This window comes from Papaver somniferum, chromosome 2 (assembly GCF_003573695.1).
Source record: "Papaver somniferum cultivar HN1 chromosome 2, ASM357369v1, whole genome shotgun sequence".
NCBI classification, from domain to species: domain Eukaryota; kingdom Viridiplantae; phylum Streptophyta; class Magnoliopsida; order Ranunculales; family Papaveraceae; genus Papaver; species Papaver somniferum.
Window position 1 is genome coordinate 63,827,956 of NC_039359.1, and position 24,981 is coordinate 63,852,936.

At 36.6% G+C, this 24,981-nt stretch overlaps 1 pseudogene; it reads left to right on the forward strand.

Moving 5' to 3' along the window:
• The first annotated feature begins 284 nt into the window (after positions 1–284).
• LOC113351227 lies at positions 285–20,367 on the forward strand (annotated as a pseudogene).
• The last annotated feature ends 4,614 nt before the right edge of the window (positions 20,368–24,981 follow it).

A 24,981-nucleotide genomic window follows, 5' to 3' on the forward strand; every position in this document is an offset into this window, starting at 1 on the left:
CCATCAGCTAAATATCTGACAGTCTCAGACCCGTCAGTTAAAAAACTGAAAGTCTCAGACCTGTCAGCCAAATTTCAGACGACCTCATGCCTGTCAGATAAATCTCTGGAAACCTCAGACCCGTCAGCTAGCTAAATCTCTGACATCCTCAGTCTCGTTGGCCAAACCTTAGACGGTCTCATCCAAACTGAGTCATCTCATCTTACGAGTTTTACATGCATAAAACTCAGGCACAATCCTCACCTAGGTCTCAAGCCTATTTCTCTGCGTCTCAAAATACACTCATGGATAGCAAAATTGGGCCTGAACGGTACAAGTCTATCCAAAAACGTGGATAACTTCTCTTGAGCTCCGCATGTTCATCAAAGGGACCCACAAGCAATAATTTGGTCTCCACATGACAATATGTGCTCGTCTATGGAGAGAAGGATCTCAACCTCATCTCCTCTCCACTTATCTTTGTTGTGTTAAATCGCTTGATAGGATGTTGTTCCTTGTTCATTGATGATAGTTGGTTATACTTACAGAGTGCAGTTTTTCGAGAGCTATCTGGTTTACGGTTCCAGGTACTTGTCACAATATACAAAATAACGGCAATAGTGTAGCAACATGGATACGAAGTTGGTTTACAGATACAATGAATGATCTAGTTGAAGGCTGGATAGTTAGAATGACAAATATAACATGAGAGATTTGGAAAGATCGATGCAACAACATTTTTCAGGATATAAGACCTAACCTAGTTAGTGTTGTTAAATGTATACAACTGTAAAATATAGGGACGAGAATAGCTATGAGGATGAAACACAAAAAAGCAATCAGTGACCAACAATGCATAAGATACGTACCTCACTAGACTCCCTCTGCAGCTCCTTATTATTCTATTTGTTGTGATGCTTCATACAAAAAACAACATGATATTCATAATACATGCATTGGACTAATAGTCCGTAATTTTGCAGATTCATATGAACATGGGAGATGCTTCTATGCAAATGAATATACGAACACAGAACACGCTAAATGTAGGGGTCTAGTGCTTCCTTTGGAATGGGAAAAAGAGGCAGGAATACAACATGCGTGTTTCGAACTCGACGCACATACAATAACATAAGAAATCGTTGGAGATTATCACAAAGTTGTACGATAAAATCAATCACTTATTCTAGATATCAAATTTTTGTTTAGCAGTAACCCTCTATGATGCTGCAAGTTCATTATGAGAAATTATAATAAGTTGGCTGATAAGATGACTAGGCATACAAGAACTTTTAAAACTTCGAGAGACTGGGTGATAAGTCCACCAAATTTTATTGATTTGTATAAAAAAATAAACAAAATAAATGATAATAATTTGAGAGATGCAAAAAACCAGGTATGGTCAAGGTGGTCCGTGCTTCTCAACCGTCCTCAAAGGCCCACCCATGGTAAAGGGAAGAAATTTGATCTTTGCTGTACGAAACCAAAAATAAGAAGCGAGAGAGAAACAGAGAGAGTCAGAGTGAGGTATGCATTGACAGACGGGAGCCGACCTCATTAACTCTCTTTCAAGAACCAAGACTCACATTTAAAACCCTAACTTGAATCAACTTCATTAACTCTCTTTCGGAATGTAACCCTAAACTTCTAAATAAATTAGTTGTAATATCATCTCCATTTCCAATCAATTTTTTATTTATTAGGGTTTATGAAAATTAGAGTTGTTGTTGTTGTTGGGGGAAAAAAGCTTCGATATTTGTATCATCTTGTAGTTGTTACAGATTGTTCATGGTAATTCTAATGGAGGAATGGCACCAAGGAAGCAGCAACTTCCAAATAAGGTAGGTTGGTTCAGCAACTTTGTAATATCTATAAAGATGGTTCCAATTGAAATAGAAATTTCTTCATTTTAAGTTCAAAATGGATTCTAATAAGAAAATCTGTGTGGATTGACAGAAGTTGTAACTTATATTGTCATCATCTCCATTTTCAATCAATTTCATTTCATTTTGATTTTGATTTTGATTTTTTTTTCCCTCAATTTCTCTTTGTTTGGTGTAGGAGATTGATAAGCAAAATTGCACCACCACCGGAGAAGTTATTACTTTATCGGACGATGAGGATCAAGATGTTGAATCTCTAGAGAACTTAACAAGGGGAAGGTGAAATTGCAAACTGATTTTGAGTTTCTCAACAAAGAAAAGTCTACAGTACAAAGTAAACCAGAGAAGGGATGTGACAAAAGGACAAGTGCCTGCTGCTAGGATTCCTATCAGTATTACCACATACCAGGTATGCATGATTTTAATTCTTATTCCAATGCATGTTTACAAGTGACTCATCTTTTATCTTGAAATGCATATTCTATTTTGTACTTTGTTCCATCCACGAATGAACCTCAGTCCAGCAATGGGTACTTTGTGTTTATATGTTTTTCTTAGGTCTGTTTAGAGGTAAGTTGCGATTTGCGAATGTTTTATCTAAATGGTGTTTTTTTAGTGTCAGGATTGGTACGTATCCCCTTCATAGGTAGAGGTTAATCACTATAGGAAAGAGATTGTTTTCTATAAACCACTATCCATGATTGCCAAACCTGTTCTTTATACCGGCAGATTCATTTGGAAAACCATGATTGTTGAATACTTGTTTCTTTAAATATTCAAGGATAAGTGCCACAACAAGAACGTTTCGGTGTAACATATTTTCTGCACCCATGGATTACAATGGTTTACAATGGTGTGGAACGTGCTGCTCTTCTATGTAACATGTATGTTCCTTTGTATTTGTGAATTTTATAATGTTTGATTTTATCGATGAGGTAACTCGTGTTTAGTTTTAATTGTGTAGGGAGCTAAAGCGATGGTTTTCATGTACCCAAGCAACACGTAAGAGGATTTTCTATTCTATTTTCTTTATTTAGGCTTGTCTGGAAGTCCTGTAGCTTCTGAGAATCGACGCCCAAAGAATGTTGAGGTTTCCCTTCGTGCTAAGTGGTCTGGAACTCCATTACTATTAGAAGCCGGGTATGTTACACTCTTTCATTTTATCTCTTCCTAGATTCATCCTTTGTCTCCTGTTGATAAATTTCTTAGTGTATCTTTGAATTGTTGGAATATCCTCGCCCCCTGCTTCTGGATACTAAGTGACCCTAGTCCGACATTGCATATCATTGAAGAGTCACCCTACTTTGAAATGAAATTTTGTACACACCATTCAAGTAGTTTGAAAGTTAAATGAATTTGAAGTAATTCAAAACAGTTTAGGCGCAATATACACAGACCAACATAGAGAGTTGCCTCTCAGTAACTATCATGATTAAATTATGCAGGACGTATGGGATTTTAAAAACATCTTAAATTGTCTGAAGTCACCCGAGACTTCCAAAACAATATGGAGTGACATGTTGAGGTCAACAGAGAGGGTTTCCATCTTGGTAATCGCTGCAATTAATTCTTTCAAACAACTAGGAATTTTGAACATGAAAGTAACATGAGTAGATTCTAAGGTGGTATTAGGTTGACAATATCAATGTTAGCTGATTCAACAGAGAACATGATTACATGCACTGAGATAAGAATGAAATGAACTAATGAAGTTGATAATAAAGTAGAGATGGTAATGACGCTACTTAGGATAGGTGTAAATATATATGCAACTGAGAAGGGTATGGATCTTCTGTATTCGGGCAGGAAAGGTATTTTATTTCCGACTCGATGAGTTTGTTATGGTAAATTTTATTTGCATGCTCATTGTTCAAATTGTTCTAGATTCTTTTATATCTTTTGAACCAAATATACTTTTGTGGGGCATTCGACTCTGTTAGTATCTTCTGCTCGTGTTATTTATGTGCAATCGTCTGTGGCGTTTGACGGTTTAGGTGTGGGAATGTAATAGTCTAACCCTTTAAAAATATTGTTGAGACTGCTTGACGTCAACCTTTTCACATGTCATTCAATTGCTTCTGATGTTTCTCTACAGCTATCAAGCGTTCACCTCCGATAATTTCTAATTCTGTGTTTTCTTGATAGTGAATTGCTTTCTAAAGAATGGAAGGACTTGTTCTAGGAATTCGTTGAGGTCTGGCTACGTTCCCAGAATGATTCTGAAACCTCTTCAGCCAAACATTGTGCTAAATAAATTGCCAAACTTGGACGCTCCCTTCTCAGTGAACCTTTATCATCAATATTTGAGTTTTCTCTCACTCTCCGGTCATCATCCCCCAGATTAGTGCTTTATCGGCAGTTAGCCGAAGAATCTATATCTTCTTTTCCTCAAGCAGATGAATCCAACTCGAGGCATGTGGCTGCTGACACTCTAGAAGAAGGTGTTGAGAGCTTTGGAAGCAAAGGAGCAGATAACATGTTGATAGGCATGAATCCAGAAGGTCCTAATGGAAAATGTTGCTGGGTTGATACTGGTGCGGTTCTGTATTCTGATTTTTCCGAATTGCAATTGTGGCTTGGCTCGCACACGGGATCGTAAGTTCTGCTCTCTCTTTGTTTCCTTTTCTCATCACTTTATCTCATTAGGATAACTCGCGTTGAAAATTGCATCCTTATGAAAATTACTCTTCTGTTACCAGGTCTGGAGATTCATTTGAGACGCCTGAAATTTATGATTTTGATCATGTGCATTTTGATTCCATTACTGAGAGTACAGTTGCGATTTTGTATGGGGCACTTGGTGCAAATTGTTTTAAAGCTTTTCACGTTGATCTAGCCGAAGCATCTCGAAAGGTCTGTTTGAACCTTCTAGTCAACAATGCATGTGTATCATGGTGTATTTTTTCTGTGGGTAACGTTATTTTAATGTCTGGCTTTAAAGGTTGAATGGAAAACTAATATAGTTGGATTGAAAGGTTGATGTCATAAAAGAATGTAGACGCCCTGAAGCTCTCTTATGGCGAGTGTTTGCTAGTGTACCTGTATCTTATCAGAATTTGGAATAGTGTCAGCCCTGCAACTCTGCAACTTATCCGCCATATATTTATATTATAATAACACCATTGCTTCTCTAATTTTTTTATTCGTATAGCGAACTCACATTGGCTGTTCACGAAGGTTTCTAGCTGTAGTTGCTTAAATACCAAAGTTGTCTGATCTATTCCTTGAATGATAGTGCATTTTTTGCAGCAAATAAATCTAACTGATCTTGTATCAACCGTTTTTGTTTCATTTTATAGTGTTGTTGTATTATCATGAGGTTACAGAATTTAGGGCTCATGCTATACCCCATTGTTTCCCTAGTTACTGTCTTTGTCTTTTCTGCATGGCATGGGGTACCGTCTTCGTCTCTTTTATCAGGCACGGGGTGCTTATATCCTTTGATTTGTAATGTCTGTCCCTACTTAAGATTTTCTAGCTTTAGATGGTCTGGAGTTGTCTTCATTATTAATAACTCCTTTCAGATGTCCTCTACTTATTTATGTTGTTCTGTCTGAAATCTTCACTCATCTCATTACCATGTCACCTTTTACTTGATGCTATTGGTTGGTTAAAATTGAAACTTTAGGCTCTAGGTACTGTTAGGCTCATTTGCTGCTAAAGTAACTCCTAATGTATCCAGGGAAGAGTTAAATACGTTGTCAGGCCTGTATTACCTTCTGGATGTGAAGCAACAACTGGCTCCTGTGGTGCTGTTGGTACAGGGGATGCCCTTAACTTGGGTGGTTATGGTGTAGAACTTGCATTGAAAAATATGGAGTACAAAGCTATGGACGACAGTGCAATAAAAAAGGTCGGTATCATTAATTTTTAGCATCATACAGCTAGTTACTGAGCGGTCAGCACGTTGTAGTTTTATGATGTCGAGCTTGTAATTCGATGCAATCTTGCGTCCTGCTAGTATAATCTCAATTGTCTCGATTGGCTGGCTAGGCCAGTTTTCTTTGTAGATCAGATTCATGGTTTTTAACTAAGAGTTGTTTGTCGTGTCTTCACTACCAGCACTCAATATTAAGTAAAATTGTCTATACTATAATATGACAGATAACATTAGCCTTGTAACCCTGTCGACTTGCTTCTCTTGTTGAATACTTGAATATAATTTTTACTCTCTCTTCATATATGTTCGCTCAACTTGGGACTTATTTCAGGTAGGGATTTCAATTGCTAAAATCTGTACATGTTGCCCAGGACACTCCTTTGAGACCCATTTTAGGTGTTTTATGTTTCTTCTTAAGTATTCTAAACCTTTCTTCTAAACCCAAAGCAGACACTGCATTAATCAGATCATACACTTTATTCTGCTCAACAAAATTTTAGGGATTGCCTTTAGTAAACATTTAAGCAATGAGACACTTGCTAACACAGCATTATTTCAAGTACAATTATTTCAACTTTAATATCGTCATTTAAGACAAATATATTTTTTTATTTCATCAATGCTTGATACAGTCTTGGTGTACATCAGTCTATCATGAGATATTGTTTCTATATTGTTAGTGGTCAATATGTATCTGCCATTATACTGTCTCTTAATACTTTAACTAGTTTGGTATAGCCAGGCATTAGTTCATTTTCTAAAAGCTCCAGACAATATTTATTTTGTTTTCTTACGTATGCAGAAAATTTGGTTGCCACTAACCAGATACCTACCAAGAAGCAACATATGTACATTTACTTTTTCTTCTTTGTATTGAAAAAGCATGGGCATGGTACTGCTATGAGATAATTCATACATTCACTTGTTTTGATCTTTTAGTCATATGACAGTAGAAGCCTCCTTTTGTGTTATTATTTCTCATGTTTGGAAGCCTTCAGAAGTTGCTTGTGCTGTAATAACTGAACCGTATAAGTTATCTAGACATCTTGCTTTTAGAACTGCAAGACTCGAAAATTGAGTTTTTTATATGGATGTTTTGCCTTTATCTCTGACATATAGTTTCCTATCGCTACCTACGGTTATTAGGGTAGAAATTTGAATCTTTCTGGATTTTGATCATGTGTAATTATGTATATCAACATCTCAACATGAGCCAGTTTTAACATTACTTTATCCAGTTTTCAGGTGTTACTCTAGAAGATCCTCAGACTGAAGACCTGGCTCAAGATGTTAGAGGATTCATATTCTCGAAAATATTGGTTTGTATTTTAAAATCTAAATGAAATCCCCGTTTCCTATATATATAGTACCTTTCTTTGTTAAACTTAAAAGAAACCCCATGTGGAGAAACCTGTGGTGTTGGCTAGTACATTAATTTCCCATCATAATGTGGTTGTGGATGATAAATATGCCTGCATTTTTACCATATAATGTAGTGAACCTTTTTTCCAATCATATTATGGTTGCTATTCAGGGTTTGTATTACGTAATCATAAAGAGGTGGTCAAACTTGACGGAACCATAGGTTTGTAGGCTTTATTTTCTAGTACTGTGACCTACAAGTGTGTAATAGTTTAGCTCCTGGTGAATTGTAAAATGTAACTTTGTAGCTGTAGGCTCGTCTTGAAGGTGTTGTTCTTTGTTTTCTACTGATGATATCTTGTCGACATGGAGCCATGATTTGATGTATCACCCCTCTTCAAAATATCTCTGTTGAGATATATTATAATCTTGATCGACTTATTTTGGGGTGTTTTTCTCAATTCCAGTGTTCTGTATTGGATTTTTTTTTTGTTACAACATCTTGTTGTTCGTTGACTTTTTCTGAATAAGAATGAAAGCTCAAAATGTTACTGTTGCAACTGTAATTTGTGTGCTTTCTTTGAATTTGCAGGAGCGCAAGCCTGAGATGACAGCTGAAATAATGGCATTTAGAGATTATCTTTTATCCTCAACAGTATCGGAAACACTGGATGTTTGGGAATTAAAAGGTGAGTTTCATTGTATTTGTCGACTTGTAGTCTTCATATTTTTTCTGCAATTTTTTAATATCCATCCTTTTTACAGATTTAGGGCACCAAACTGCACAGAGGATAGTTCATGCTTCTGATCCTTTGCAGTCGATGCAGGAGATCAACCAAAATTTTCCTACTGTAGTTTCATCCCTGTCACGCATGAAGGTATAGCATCTTCTTAGGCAGGATTTTGTGTCGTAAATGTATGAAGTATTTGTCATAGTTACCTGTGTTCTATTGATGCCACTTAATCTCTTCTTTTCAATTTGCCAGATCAATGAGTCTATTAAGGAGGAAATTCTATCTAACCGGCGAATGATTCCTCCTGGAAAGTCCTTAATGGCTGTGAATGGTGCTTTAATCAATGTCGAAGATATTGATCTGTATCTGTAATGTTTCTCGACTCTCTCTCTCTCTACACATACACATACACACACGCACAAATATATTTATCTGCTACTTTCTACAAAAAAATTTACTCCTGAAACGTGCAGTGAGTGGTCATCCTATCCTTTATCTTTACGCTCTATCATGAAATTGGGCATAAAGTGCCAGCTCACTTGTCTTGAGCTTGTGGTATAGCGTTTGAACTTTATCTTCTTGCCCACAACATTGTGAAAAAAAGAAGAAATTTGGAGATTTTAAAGTTATCTGAACAGACTGAAAACTCTAGATAATATCTGCATATTGGGGTCAGTGTTGTAGCACAAGATTAAATGCTGATAGGATTTCTCGTACCATTGATGTCATATGAACAGACATTTTCGGATCGGCTCTCAACTGTTAGAAGTGGGAAGATTGTCTGATAAGTGAAATCGGCAATTGTCCATGAGGTTGGAGTGTAAACTAGAAGTTGTTAGTTACATTCATGTTCTTTAGGGTATTACTTATGTCGCTCATATATTATGAACTTTCTCTTCATTAAGACGACGGCTCTTATTTATAACTTGGCAGTGCTCAACCAAGTTTCCAATTATTTCTGTAAATGTTTTCTTAACCTAGCTAGAAATATGTTTTTGGCAAAGATTATTGCTCGTTCTTTTGGTTATACCTGAATATTTTATAATCAGTATTCGTTTGTACAAAATATATATTCAGCTAGCTAATGCAGGTTCATCGTCTCCCACCTAAGGCCCCACCTGATTGGTTCTGCTTAATATCTTTCGTCTTTTATTGTTTTATTTTTTAATTTGGGGTATCTTATTGCCTCAGGTTGCTTGACATGGTTCATCAGGAAATCTCTTTGGCTGACCGATTTTCAAAATTTAAGGTCAGTAATATTGTTTACTGCTTTACTTGCGAGCTTCATTTTCCAAAGCCTAAACTCCAGTCAATCTTCAGTTTGACTTGAATTTATTTTAGTTATAGATGGCATACCTTTTCTGTTAGCCCATCTTCGCAATTATCCACACATGATTTCTTCAGTATCTTTTATTCAGGTAGTAAAGCAAGTTCTCTTTTTTACCTTAAGATTTTCAGCCTTCCACTCCTTCATGCCTTAATTTTACATCTGTTAATGATTTGGTCATATTGTGACAGCCTCAATCAGTATTGGTAATAATTAGATAATTTTATCTATTTTTCTCCATCCTTATCCCCGAATAAGTCAGTTGTTCTTAATGTCGTGTGCTGTCCTCTTATAGTGTTTTCGGATCATTTCCAGTTCACTAGCATCTGTGTACATGTGATCCTTCCCCGAATAAGTCAGTTCTTTAATGCTTAAGGATTGGCCATTTTATATGTGATATCCTTCTTCAGTGTGCCGTTAGTTGCGAGTGCAAAAAATGCTTGTGTTAGTTACTGCAGATAAGTAATTTTTTTTTTCTGTTGGACAACATGTAATGGTCCATTTGCCATCCTCAGTATTTTGGCGGGGTCCAGGTTCGTTACAAACAAGATTCTGACTGAAAATATTAGTGGTTGCTTGGTATGTGATGATGTAGTTATCATAGTAGATAGTTTGGTTTGTATGCCAGCGATTAAGAGGGGAGGAAAAGTAGGGGGGAAATAGGAGGTTGGGTAAACTTGATTGCTTCTTTGTTGTAATATGTTAGAGAGAGTAAGCCAAAGTCCTTCCTATGAAGTTTTCTTTCTTTGAATACCAGAATGTCTGGATGATCGACATAACCTTTGCTATGTGGTTCTCAGTTACGAGGAACTTTACCGTAGCCTTTACCATGCTTTATCACCGATGCAGTTTTTATGTTTGATCTTCGCTAACTTGTTTTACCTGTTGTTGAGGAGCCAAGTTTCCAAGTTATTAACTCAATAACCTTTTCAGATTCCAAGACGGACTATAAAAAAACTTCTGTCAACTGTACTACCTTCTGAAGCGTGTTCCTTTCGGGTTTGTTTTTGTTCAACCCACGTTCGTTATCTCAACAATCTGGAGGAGGATGATTTGTACAAGCGATGGAGGAGCAACTTAAATGATGTAGGTCCTTACTTTTGTTATGTGTGGATTCAGAGCTCATTTATTTCAATCCTTGCTATCATGTTTTGTGCTCAGAACTTGACACTGTTCCTTCTCCTATTGTAGCTTTTGATGCCAGTTTATCCTGGCCAAATGAGATATATCAGCAAAAATTTGTTTCATGCAGTTTATGTTTTTGATCCAGCTTCTGTCTGCGGGTCTGAGGCAGACTAGTTTCCCTGACTATTTCCAGTTCATTATTATTGTATTTCTGCTGAGGTCACTAAGATTTGTTGTTTTCTTTTTTCATTTTAGCATCTTTCAGCCTGTGGACACGATTTTATCAATGTATGAAAATAATTTTCCCATAAGATTTGGTGTCATACTCTACTCAGCAAAGTTGATCAAGAAGATTGAACAGCAAGCTGGTGAACTACCTCTATCCTCTGCAGGGAAGGATGACAGTATGGAGGATATATCCAGCCTGGTAATTTGTTATCTTGAGATTCCATTTTTTTTATATTTGTAATTTTTATTTTGGTTTTTCTGAATTACTGTGTTTGTTCTTCATCAGCATAAAGGTGGCAGGGTTTAGAAGTTGTTCACATGTTTGAGCATAATGAAGTTGTTTACTAGTCTTGAATCACAACTCTCACTTGTTGAATTTGAAATAATGAAAATACATCTTTATTAGTTTTCAAAATCAACAAAATCACAAATCCATAAGTTTCTCCAACGTACCTGGATGAACATGTTTGAAATTATTTTCATGCAGCACCTGGTCAATTTAGGTTTGGCAGTAGCATATTTATTATCTTATTACAAATTACATCGTCAACCAAAAAATAAAGCTGTATGAAAGATGAAATGGTCTTTGTCCATAAGGGTGATCGACGATGCTTCAAAATAAAAGAAGAAGAAAAGGGCGATAGACGAGTGCTCTTTATAACCATAAAGATATCACTCATCTACAATCAACTGCCTGCTTCATTTTTCCATTATGTTTCGTTCTGTTTTGATTTGGTTGTGTTGGACAACTAAACTGTGGGTTAATTCTATATCCATGTGCAGATTACACGTCTATTCTTATATATTGAGGAGAATCATGGGCCTCGGCTGGCGTTCCAGTTTCTGAGCAATGTGAGTCGGGTGATTTGCACTTTTTCTTACAAGTCTAATCATTCTGGTTTTGGAATTTAGCATAGTGGATCAGCAGGCTCTATTGTGTTTTGTAACTCTGTACATATTTTTGCAGGTAAATAAATTGCGAAGCGAGGAAGATCTTACTGAAGAAACACTTGAGGTGCATCATGTTGAAGGAGCATTTATTGAAACAATATTGTATGTCAAGTACTGGGATCTTCAGTGAAATTCATTTCATCCAAGCATCAGTGCAGATTAATTATTTGCTTACTTAATCTATATTAAACACCGTACGAGTTCTTTATCATCATGTATTGTGTTATTTTGTTTGGCTTAATGATAGTATCTGTTTTTGCACAGACCAAAGGTAAAATCTCCACCTCAAGATGTATTACTGAAACTTCAGAAGGAGCTGATGTTCAAGGAGAGAGCTGAAGAAAGCTCCCTTTTGGTTTTCAACCTTGGCTTGTTTAAGTTGAAATGTTGCCTCTTGATGAACGGGCCTGTCTCTGAGTCAACTGAGGTATGTAATGGCATTTTTGACAGACATGTTTAGCTACCTGGGGTTGTGACTGATTCATAGTTTTTGCATCATATTACGGTTGCAACTGTAGATGTTGTATGGATCTTTCCTGTTTAAGGTTTTCTCGTTAATCTCCCTTTGTGGCTTCCTATATGTTGACATACTGCTTAGTTCGTTCAACCTTTTTTTTTTGTTGAGAGTTTTTGCCGAATACCCTAGGTGCTATTAGGTTAATCTGCAAATAGTTATGATTCTTACCTCTAGCACTCCGACTCCATTTTCAAGTATTAACCCCTAGTTAGCCGCACTCCTCAAGAAATGTCTATACAGTACTTTGTATCACCAAAAGCCCATTTTATGCCCGGAATCGTGTTTTCTTGTGTCTTCTTCTAAAAAGGTGCATATAAGGTGTGTTTGTACAGTTAGATCATCATCGTTATTACAGCTTTTTTTTTTTTTTGCACCGTAGATCTTTTCCCAAATGTGTCTTACGAGGGTTTCATGTTTTTGTCTACCTTTATTTGTATTTTTCGAATATATGTGACAACTCATCATAATGCTTTTGAAATCCAACCTTGTTTAGGATGCTGTGGTAAATGCTATGAATGATGAGCTACCCAGAGTTCAGGAACAAGTTTACTATGGTCATATAAACTCGCACACTGATGTTCTGGACCATTTTCTTGCTGAAAATGGCTATCGTCGCTACAATCCACATGTACATCTGCTTTTCCGTCAAGTACTTGACCCTCCTATCTTGGATTAAGGTAGTCTTGTTTTTCTATTAAGCATGTCAACTAGCTAACTCTTCCATTCTTATGTGATGATGTAGATTATTGGTGAGGGGAAGAATCAGAAAAAGTTTAGATTGCTTGCTGCCTCCATTCTTGGAAGTGATTCTGTGCTAAATGATATAAGTTACTTGCACTCTCCTGGAAGTAAGACTTGCTGAAACTTCAGATACTACTACTTACTTGCCATAAGTGCTGTTACCCTGGGTCATTTATTGCGCATGTTTCTCATGGTTCAACATATGTTTCAGCTGTTATTGATGTGAAGCCAGTAACTCATCCTTGTTGTCAACCTAACATCGAAAAAAGGGATAAACTTACTCCGCGGAGGAATACATTACCTGGTTATTATTCTTCATTTTCCAATTGCGCCTCTCGTTATATTCCTTATTTTCATGTCTGTTCTTCTATATGTTGTTATCTGAACGGGAAAGGGGTTATGCTAATGCAGATGGGGGGATCCAAAAGAGCCCGCAGATGTTGCAGGATCACTAACTCCTCTTTTTGTGAACGTTTTCCACTTCACTGTAGCCAAATTCAAGTTTGTCATGTCTCTGATAATTCTAATTATTGGAGTTTTCCTCTCCATAAATTGGCAGTTTCTGTTCAACACACCTATAAAGCTAAAAGTTATTTTCTTATTGGACACAGTTATAAAAAAAATGTGTTGGAGTTCTTGGACCAGCTATGTGTACTTTTTGAGAGGGACAATCTGTTTACGGTGGACTCTGGGAGTCCCTTGTTCGTAGAGAAAGTTATTGAGCTAGCCAAAGCAAATAACTTGCCTGCAGAAGAGTTTAAAGCTTCTCTATCAGATGTTTCCAAAGAATTGGTTAGGAGCCATTTGGATAAGGTATGTTTTTATGCGCTGTACTGTGATTGTAATTTCCCGTTTGAAAAGCTGTACTCATTTTCTTTCTTGTGACTTTTCTTTTGACGTATGACTTTTCTTTTGAGATAAATAACTTTAAAGGTGAGCTGGATTCGTGATTGATGTTATGTTCTCTCTGTTGCAAAGAGTTTAGTAGTTAATCTGTATTTCGCATCTCCACTTAGATTCCGAAATCCAATATTAACTGCCTCTTGAAATTTATTGCTCGAGGCCTTAGAATATCACATATAGCATGTGTGGTATAAGTTAATTGAGTTCTCATATTCCATATGCAGGTTTCACAATTTCTATATAGAGAAATGGGGCTCGACTTTGGCGCTACTGGAGTGATCACTAATGGAAGGGTGGGTGTTAGATTTATATTTGGTTGTTGTTAGGTTGGGAAACCTACCCTATGGATTTCGGTGGAGTTGCATTAAATATTTTCGTTGTTGCTTACATTTTCTTATTCGATATTACAGATCATGCTTCCTGCCCACAGGAGCACTTTTTCGCGATATGATCTTGATCTTCTGGAATCAGTAGAGTTTGGACAAAGAATAAAACACATAATGGAAGCTGTCGAAGAAACAAAGTGGGATGATATGGACCCGGATATGCTTACAAGGTCTGTCAATATCAATGTTGTTTATGTATTAGCATGTTATTGTGATAACCTCTTTGTTGTTCTATGAGCTCTGTTGTCATTTCCATTGAATATCTTGCACAATCCTTGCCCTAATTGTACGTTTCTGCCAAACAAATCCTAATCCTCCACTGAAATGATACGGGAACGATCCATGATTGAACTTGATGGAATTTCGAGGATCACTGATACAGTTCTATTGAAAAATCTAGTGAGCAAAACATGTCTTCAATTGAAAGAGAAACCACTCAGTTTACAAGCGGATAGGCCAGACCTTTCTTTGCAGTAAAGCCAATGAACAATGAAGGGTCAGCAGTAAGTGTTTTTGTTGATCTTGGTCTCCAGTCTTAGGAATTTCAATTAGACTAGATGCTGATGCCAGAAGGAGATAATGATGGTGTATCGTTTTTGGGTGGCCTTACATATTCCTTCTAGAGTTTGGTTGACTGAAAAATTGTTTATATGGTGCCTAGTTTGGTTGCCATTATGTGACAAATGTTGTCATTGTCAAAACTGTGTTTCTTATTTCAACTCCTTTTCTCTCTGTTAATTTTTTGGAACTGCTTTCATCTGATTTGCTTCAGTTTATTTATCTATTTAAGCTTTTGAGCTTGTGTATTTTGCTTTCATTATTATCTTATGAGTTTACTCATCATACTGTGTTTATAAACTTTATATGATATTAAGGTGGAAGATTTTAACTTCTAATTTAAATGGTACCTGCAGTAAATTCCTTAGCGACCTAATCATGTTTGTTTCTTCTTCAATGGCTATGCGGGAGCGGAGTTCTGAAAGTGCTCGTTTTGTAGTTCTGAATGCCAAATACAGGTATCCTATTTCTTTAAATTTTAAGGATATATAGTCACCGACTCCTGATAATATTATGTTATACAAATTTAAGATATCTCAAATCCTTTAGTTTGTCTGAGTTTCATCTTAGGTCCAGTATATATCGAGTTTATATTCTATTATGACGTTTATTAGGTATAAACTATTCAGATTACCTTAATTATGTTAAAAGTTGATAGTTTTATAGGTATTCTTCGGAAGGTACCTTTTCCGATTTGCATCCCCTAGAGCATGCCTTTAAAGATTGTTTGAACAATGTCTCGTTTTATAAATACATTTTATGTAACTAGTTGACTAAGCTATGGGAAACCTCTTTGTGATTTAGCTAAGGGAATACTGTCGTTCCTGTTACAAGATGATTCTTATTGATGCAGTGTTGTTAGTCACCTTGTAGTCGTGGTTGAATAAAATTTTGAGTTTTTATTTTGCAACCAACTCTCTTTAGGCATACATCTTTAAAAATTACATTTTTTTTTAAATATGATACCTGTTGAGTTGAGTTTTTTCTTTTGCTTGTTATTTCACTGGCATATAAGTTATAACAGTCTATATTGTTTAAAATTTCGCCTCTATTGTCAACTCTGATTTTCATTTTTTGTTTTATAGTGCTGTTGTTTTTAACAATGACGACGCTAGTATTCATATTGATGCGGTCATTGACCCATTAAGTCCATTGGGTCAAAAGCTTGCTCCACTCCTTCGCTTACTTTCCAAGTTCGTTCAACCAAGGATTGTGCTTACTCCAATGGTGAGTAGTAGAAGGCTCTTAAAAGTACTTTGTTTCCTGCAAACAAGACATTAAACTTCTCACATAAGCATAAAGCAAAAGTAGAACGCTACCAGTTTTAAATATCTATCTATCTGTATATATATTAGTCTCTTCAATTTTCTTCACAGCTTATCATATCACTTTTATCTAACTTACATTCATGTTCTTGTCTATGGCAGAGTTCCCTAGTTGACATTCCTCTGAAAATTATTACAGATTTGTATTGCCAACAATGGTATTGTGAATGCCTTTTCAACAACTTCGCATTTTCATACAAGTTTAATGTTCTCTGTGTGTATTATCCTAATTGTTACATTTGTTTATAGGATGACTTAGCAGTTCTGACTTTGCAATTAATGGTCCTAAAGCATTCTTTGCAAATATGCCGTTGTCCGAAACCCTGACAATGAATCTGGATGTTCCCGAGCCATGGCTTGTGCAGGCCTGTTATTGCCGTGTATGTTTCTACCAAACATAAGTAGTAAAATTGTTTGCTTTAAATTTCCTTATTTTTCTCTTCCCAATACAACCAAGGCATGAAATATTAATCCTTTTATCTGTTCATCATGTTTCAGATGTGATTTGGATAATATTGTGCTCGAGAACCTAGGTGATACACGGACATTACAAGCCGTCTATGAACTTGAATCGCTTGTTCTTACTGGTAATTCTTAACTTATGCAGGTCTTCACTAAATTTATGTCCACTGGCTCCCTGAAGGTTTTGCATTATTGAGGAATGATCTCCAGTTATTGTGTCTGTAATTATAATATGTTTCTTATGGATGAACATTTCATGACCAGGTCATTGTTCTGAAAAAGACCATGAAGCACCTCGAGGTCTTCAGTTGATTCTTGGCACTAAGAGCAGGGCCCACTTGGTTGATACGCTTGTCATGGCCAATTTAGGATACTTTCAAATGAAAGCCTCTCCTGGGGTTTGGTACCTGCAACTTGCGCCTGGTAGAAGCTCTGACCTATATGTACTTAAGGAACACGAAGATGGAGATGAAGTCCTACCATTCAGAAAGCAGATAACCATAGATGATTTGCGGGGTAAACTAGTGCACTTGGAAGTAGTGAAGAAAAAGGGTAGGGAGCATGATCAGTTATTATCTTCATCTGATGATGCTAACAACTTGGACGGAAGGAAGGTTAGGTTTTGTATATACCTGCTATAGCATGTACTTTTCTCTGTAAGAAATTGTCCAAGTCGTTGGATGTGTGAAGTATATAATTGTAAGCTGGTTTTCAAGGAGAGTTGTGTCCACAGTTTTCAACGTCGTGTCAGACCAGGTATTTAGTGAACGGTCACTTGTTGGGTTTAGTTCTGTTTTTCTTGGCCCAAGTAAGAAGTTGTTTGCGTGTAGGCCTAGCTTTGCAAATGGTAGTGTTAAAAAAGTCCCACATCACCTAGATTCTCTGACAATCCTGCCCTGTAAGTTAGTTTCTAGGAGACTGGTCCATGAGTTACAGTATTCTTCTCTCTTTTTTTTTTTTTTTTTTTTTTTTTTTGTATATTCCTTTGAATCTATCTTCTCTGTTAATCTTTTACAGGGGAATTCCAAAAGATGGAATACAAATTTGCTGAAATGGGCATCTGGATTGATTGGTGGGAGTGAACATGAAAACAGGAAAGGAGGTTCTGTGGTAATTATCTACTTCTCCTGTACAATAAATTGGTTTCAGTCTCCGTAAAATCTGCAAAAGAAATTGTTGATCTTAAGATCAAAATCAAACTGGGATGGAAGCCCAATTATTATCTGTTTATTTTTAAAGAATGGGCCAACATTTGAACTACAAATGCACCTTTTGAACCACAAATCGGATTTTGACGTTATATAGGTTAATTGTACCAGCAAAACCATGAAAGACTGCAAGGCTTGCGCTGTGGTTTCAAAGTCTGTGTACATTGCAAACAGTGAAAGCCTTGTAGTGGAGAGTAAATAAAGGCCGCTAGGCAGAAACAACAACGCTGCATTCGTTGTGCGTTTTAGGATAATTTTGAAACTAACGTTTCTACCGATATAAAAATATTTTGGTCCATAATGTGTTGAGGTCCAACTTATATCTATTTTTAGCAGAGCGTATCCTTCTTCTTGTCACTACGTCATGGTAACACCACATACAGCTGAAATGAGGTTTCTTTAGATGTCAGTTCCCAATTCTGATTAAGAGAAAGCAGGGATTGCATGCATGCTAGACGGAGAGAAATAAGAATGATAAGTAAATGATTAGAATAATTAGTATATATGCAAAACAGATTCATATAGAATGATCGTGCAAAAGGTGGGCAATAGTAGAGAATAACAAAACGTAGACTGCTAATTTGGTTTGTTATTTTCTGTACTACTGAATTTATTGGCTTAATACTTGCTACCCATTTCCTGCAGGAGCGAAAGGATGGGAGACATGGCAAGACCATTAACATATTTTCAGTTGCTTCTGGGCACTTGTAAGTCTCTCTCTCTCTCTCTCTCTCTCTCTCGTATCTGAACCGAGATCTAATATTCAGTTCTATCAAACAATTTCATAACTATATGGATCTGTTCTTTTAGGTATGAACGGTTCCTTAAAATCATGATTTTGAGTGTTCTTAAGAATACACATAGGCCAGTGAAGTTCTGGTTTATCAAGAATTATCTTTCTCCTCAGTTTAAGGTTTTATTCAAAACTATACTTGAAAGAGATTTCAATTAAAACTTTCTTGTAAATGGATTCAAAAAGTGTGTAAAATCTATAACGAGCACGTGTTTTCTTGTTTCATTATTTTGTATAGAATATTATACCACATATGGCACGAGAGTATGGATTCGAGTACGAGTTAATCACGTAGAAGTGGCCGACATGGCTGCATAAACAGAAGGAAAAGAAAAGAATTATTTGGGCATATAAAATTTTGTTCCTTGATGTTATTTTTCCACTTTGGTTGGAAAAGGTCAGTTAATTTCTTGACTTACTACATTTTATATAATACGACGATGTTTTTTCCTTTCCTGATCTGTCTTTCACAGATGTGATTCTGACAATATTGATGCATGCTATGCAGGTTATATTCGTTGATGCCGATCAAATTGTCAGGGCAGATATGGGAGAGCTGTATGACATGGATATGAAAGGAAAACCTTATGGCTATACACCCTTCTGTGATAACAACAAGGATATGGATGGTTTTCGGTTTTGGAGACAAGTAATTTCCTCCTTAACTACATGAATACTATCCAGAACTGTACTTTTTATGCTGATTAAAACACTGAGCTTACATTTTTTTTTTTAATGTATGTATAGGGATTCTGGAAGGAGCATTTGCGAGGAAGGCCATATCATATAAGGTAGTTACCGACATACTTTAGGGTTTGTGACATATTTTAGGATTTGTGAAGTCTCTCTACAAAGCAGTCTGTTCCTTACGTGCGTGATTCTTTCTGTAGCGCATTATATGCAGGAGACAATCTGAGGGTTTTTTATGAGACTCTCAGCAAGGACCCAAACAGTTTATCTAATCTTGATCAGGTGAGCCTAGCAAAGTTGCTATCAAATTGGTTCTGTTTCTTCAAATTAGGCATTTTGGACAATGATCTCAAATTCCTAATGAGTTGTTAATTTGCTTAGTTTAAGTGTCTTTGTACATTACATATTGATAATGTCACTTTATTACCTAGTTAGTAGGACTGAGAATTTCTTTTCATGTTTCCAGGATCTTCAGTACCGATATTTTCTCTCCCACAGGAATGGTTGTGGTGTGAGTCGTGGTGTGGAAATTCCACAAAAGCAAGGGCAAAGACCATTGATCTCTGTAACAATCCCATAAAAAAGGAGCCTAAGCTTCAGGTATTTCTGAGTTGTAGAACTTCATATTTGGACTTGTTGTTGGATTCTGGTTCAAGTTCATATGTTTCAAATTGCTTGATTTATTCTAGGCTAGACGGCACATATCTAACTCCAAAATCCATATAATCATAACTATTCTTGTCCTGAGCAGGGAGCCAAAAGAATTGTTACCGAGTGGCCGGACCTTGATTTAGAAGCACGCCGATTCACTGCTAGAATTACTGGTGAGGAAATAGATGATGCAAAAGAGACTGTAACAACTTCAACTCAGGCAAAGAGTGAAGCAAGCTCTATTGTAGAAGAAGATAAAGAATCCCAGTCAGAGTTGTAACAAAATTTCATGTGATCATCAATACTTATTTTTTGAGATCACCAGAAATTTAGCAATATTGGAATGTCAGATTATTCCATGGCCGTGTCTCCCCTGCTCTATAAATTTAAGATTTAGGTTAGCTTCTCATTTCTCACCTGCAAAGATAAAATTGCAAGTGCTACCTATGTGATATCCAGTAGCCAATACAAGTAAGAGAAGAGGTTAAAACTTAAAACAAACCCTCTCAGGATAGTCAGATTAGTCAAGTACGGAAGAAGTTTTGCAGCTAATTTTTGTTATGCTCTTGGATAAATTCCAACAGTGGTATATTGTTACCAAATGTAATCTATACAATAATGAAAGAGAGATTATATCGATGATTTCTTATTTTCCCGAGTTCAACTAACCCATTTATCACTGTCTGTTGGGTGGATGAAACTTGTAGATGATTTTTGACAGATTTCTAGAACACCCTTATACACCGATCTTGTTTCTCAAACCGTCTGTTTTAGCATAAAACGAAACCGAAGTCAATCAAAAGTCAATACTCCAGGGCCATTTGAACACATGATGATGGGATGACAGAACACACTCTTGAAATGTCACCACAAAAAGATCTCTCTCTCTTTCTCTCCAGTCTCCCATCATCTTCTTTCTGGCAAGAAGCATTAAAATCATATATCTCAACCATCAATACATCCAAAACTAATAGTGAGGTCGACCTCACAATGCCCTATCAATCTTTTATCTGTCACCCTTTCTTTCTTCAGAAATGCAATGCCATCATCCTCTGACCTCTGTCCTGTATTTATAACAGTTTAAATACTCATAAAACATGGGTATTAGGGTTTGTTCTATTTGTATGAAACTGTTGCAGAGTGAATGAAAGTAAGAGAGACAAAAAGAAGAGTCAACAAAGTTGAAAGCATTTGTGAGTATGCCTATAATAGCTTCAGTCTTTGGTTCTGTTTACTTCTCTCTTCACTTTCATATACTAGATGACATAAGAGACAGGCAGTAATAATACTTTAGAGAGAGATCTGAAGAAGTGAAGATGGTTGTTGCAGCAGCAACTTATTTGCGAATGCATTATACATACTCATCATATCACAGACAAGTGGGTGTTCCATTGGTCAAAGTTCTAATAAAAGTTCTCGTCACTACTAATTATTTACTACTTTTTATTTGAATTTCAGCTTTTCATTTTGATCTTCTTCCATTTTTTTTTGTTTTTGTGATAATACATACAGAGATTGGTGATTTTGATTGCATTTGACTAATTTGAAAGTACTTAAGTGCCTTAATGGTGGACGACATACTATTCATGCAGAAATCATGCCCTTTTTCATTTCCTTTTTTCTCTTTTCCATCGTGGGTGTGCAAAGAAGGTTGATTGTCCCCAACTAATAACATCATACTTAGCAGCACCAAAGTGACTTTGATTTACATATCTCTAATGAGCAGCCGAGCGGTTCCCGAGATGAGACTGTATTTTAAAAACATGCAAGATCACACAGTTGCTGTAGATGTGTGTTGTCACTTCCTCTACTATTGTGCCTATCACACTTGGTGTAGTCACTTCTACCCTACTCTACTATGTTATTGCTGCTTTAATATTTGCTTATCGTATCAACTTAAGCAAAGGATTGTCTGACAAGAACGTATTAATTAAGATTGTGTGTCTGCGCAAGCAATGTGATATGCCACAGTTTCAAATGAAAATAAATAAAATTTACCAAGTTTCTTGACTTGGGGTTGGGGGTAGAAAAGGCATGCACGTGACTTCTGATTTTCCAGGCTTGACCCATGCATGTTGATGATGAGAAAGACAGTCCTTCAAAATTTTGCCTTTGACATGATTCTGATTTCTCCATTCTGTCTAGAGCTGCACAAGACCCGGTCCATTTTAACTGTACCGGCCCGGAACCGGAAAACCCTGCCGTAAATCATAAAAGATCTCTTTTCTGAGAATGACCTATCAATCCTAGAACAGTCAATTTTTTTTAGTTTAATTTAAACAGTCGATTTATTTATTATCCTTGTATCTTATTTTACTGTTTTATGCTGACACAAACTCTAATATAAATTCATCATCCACACCACCTTCCTATCAGCCATCACCTCTTCTTTCTTTTCAAAGACTCCAGTGTTCTGCATCATCATTATCAAGCCTACTAACTCTTTCCTTTACTACTATTTTGTGTTTCAGAACTGATGAAGATGAATCCTCAGTTGGGGATGATGGTGCGTATGTTTTGGAAAATGATATTTAGCAGGATGAAGATGATGATGGAATATAGTGTTTTTGTATAAGTAAGAACATGGCGATATCTTAACTGAGCTTTTATATGATCTACTACTTTTGTAACGAGAGAAGGAGTTTTCTTGACCTTGCAAGTCCGAAAATCTAAAATTTCAGAATGTGGCCGCTCTCTACACCCTTCAAACAACTCCGACTTGAAGATCTCAGTTATCTCTTTGTAGTAGTTTCTATCTCCTATCTATCCCTCCTGAGCTTTACTATTCGTCTTCCCTCTCATCTCTTTCTTCAACTAACTTTGGTAGCATGCATTAGTATGTAATTATTTTTCTTGTTTCTTGTAATAACAATTGTATCCTCTGTACTGTCAAGGTTTTAAGTGAAATGAAAATTTCGGTTTCAAGTTGTTGATTTTCTGTGTGTTATGTTCTTAAGAATAAGATTTAGTTTTCCTCCTGCATCTTTAAACAACGAGAAGGATAAACTTGAAATTGATTTTGAACTTACCAACAAAAAAGAGATGATGCAAAATGATAATGAACTTCTCGGTATGGAGAAGTACAAATTGCAATCTGATATGGAAATTCTCGATGGAAAAAAGGCTTAATTTATTCGTTTCACAACGTCTGATATTAATGAATCTTTTAATAAACGTGCAAAGACATTGGATGAGAATGAATAAAATGCCCATCGAGCTTAAAGAGATGAACCATGGGACGTTAACGGTAAGCTTATTGTGATGTGAAGTTAAATTTTGGATTCTGTAAATGTTTTGAATTTGAAATGCCAAACTGCTGCCGGATCAGCCCTTTCAGAGAATATATATGTTTCTTCTTGTTCTATGTTGGGATGTGCTTATTCAGTTGTTTGTTGTTACCTGCGGAAAATGGTGTATGTGTACTCTTGTTTAATTATCATCTAGAATCCTTGTATCTGTCTAATTTTCCTTAAATTTGTGCACATGACTGTGAACCGATCTGCTAGATGGTTAAAATGCTTGTCCTATGCTGATTTAGAATCTCTCTTGTTTAACTTGGATTAAAGACAGTGCAGCAGCCAAATCATCCAGATGAAGTTACGGTCGGCCAAAAATTAAGGGTAGGACTAACGGAAGAAGGGATATGACAGAAAGGAAAAGTGCCTGCTGATGGGATTCCTATCAGTATTACCAGGTATGCATGATTTTATTCCAATGCATGTTTACGAGTGACTCATCTTTTATCTTGAAATGCATACTTTTTTCCATCCACGAATGAACCTCAGTCCAGCAATGAATGGGTAGTTTGTGTTCATATGTTTTTCCTAGGTCTTTTTGGAGCGAACGTTTATCTAAATGGTGTTGTTTTAGTGTCAGGGTTGGTTCATATTGTCCCCTTCATAGGTAGAGGTTCATCACTATTAAGTGGGATTGTGGTTTCTGAGGTTCAGGTCTAAAGACAAGGACAGAATCTGAGCAAATGGGACATCCAGAGATGAATGTGTTGTTTGCTGAATCGGCTCGGGAGGGGGAGTGGAGGGTTCATAGGTGAACGGTGAGAAACCTGGTGGTGAAACTGAATTCTTTTCATGTGCAGGACCAATTGCAAAAGTTAAATTTGGCCCAGGAGAAAATACATTCGGCCCAGGACCAATTCCAAAAATTGAAACTGAATTCTTTTATACACGAGCTTCAGCAATAATAATATATTACCAGAAATGAAATCCGTGCATGTCCAAGAGTCTAGAATACCACATCATGTATAATGCAGCTGGTATGATAAGATTTCTTTGCAACTTCAAGATGTAGATGTGGATATTCTGTTGCACATTGGTAATAGAACCTAACTTATTCTGCCATGTAATGTAAGTAGGTAACTCAATGCGTGGAGTCTCTACTTCACTACCACTATGAATGTTCACTAGGTCTTACTGCTGCTGGTTGGTGGTCTGAAACACTGGTGATCAGAAACTAGTGCCTGAAATGTAACATATACAGAAACTGACACATTCTTACACACTGAAACAGATGGGATCTATAAATTAATCATACAAATTTACAATCCAAACTTCTTGGGTGTTATTATATACGTTGAAGAACATTTGTTATATCCAGGCACTACAATCTGTTATACCTGCTTTGCCATTGCAGTCTTCACATCATTCTGCTTCTTCTTGACATCCAACATCGAAATATCCGAATCCTTGACTGGAAAACATTGACCCATCTCTGCCAATCACTGTGGTTGCAATACCCACAATTGGTACATCGAGATAAGGATGTTATCTTGAGGCGGCGGGTCCATGAAGTCAAAATCCAGCAAGTTCTCAATCTTCATCGATTTCAGCAATATAACAACATTACCGAGACTGGTTCTTTGGATCTCAGGTACAGGACTGGGAAGCATTTAATTCTCAAAAGCAGACTTAGTGTAAAGCCCAAAGCAGTTGTCTGGGCCTGTTCTCCTTGCACGACCTGCACGCTGTTGAGCACTTGAGCAGCAGTAGCGCTGACTGGAAACACTTGCATCTTGCTGTAACCACTGTCAATAACATATAAGATGCCATCCACCATAAGTGACGTCTCAGCCATGTTAATAGCAACAATGCATTTCCGCGCACCGTCTTCAGCTTTTTGAAAGATTGAGAGTATCGAAAACTTAGGAACCCGTTTTTCTCTGTGGTGGGAACAATTTGATGCATACAGTCTTGTAGCGCAAAGCAAGTTGCTTCAATATCTTCTTGACCAGTCATAAAGATTAAGATATCGACAGGAGGCT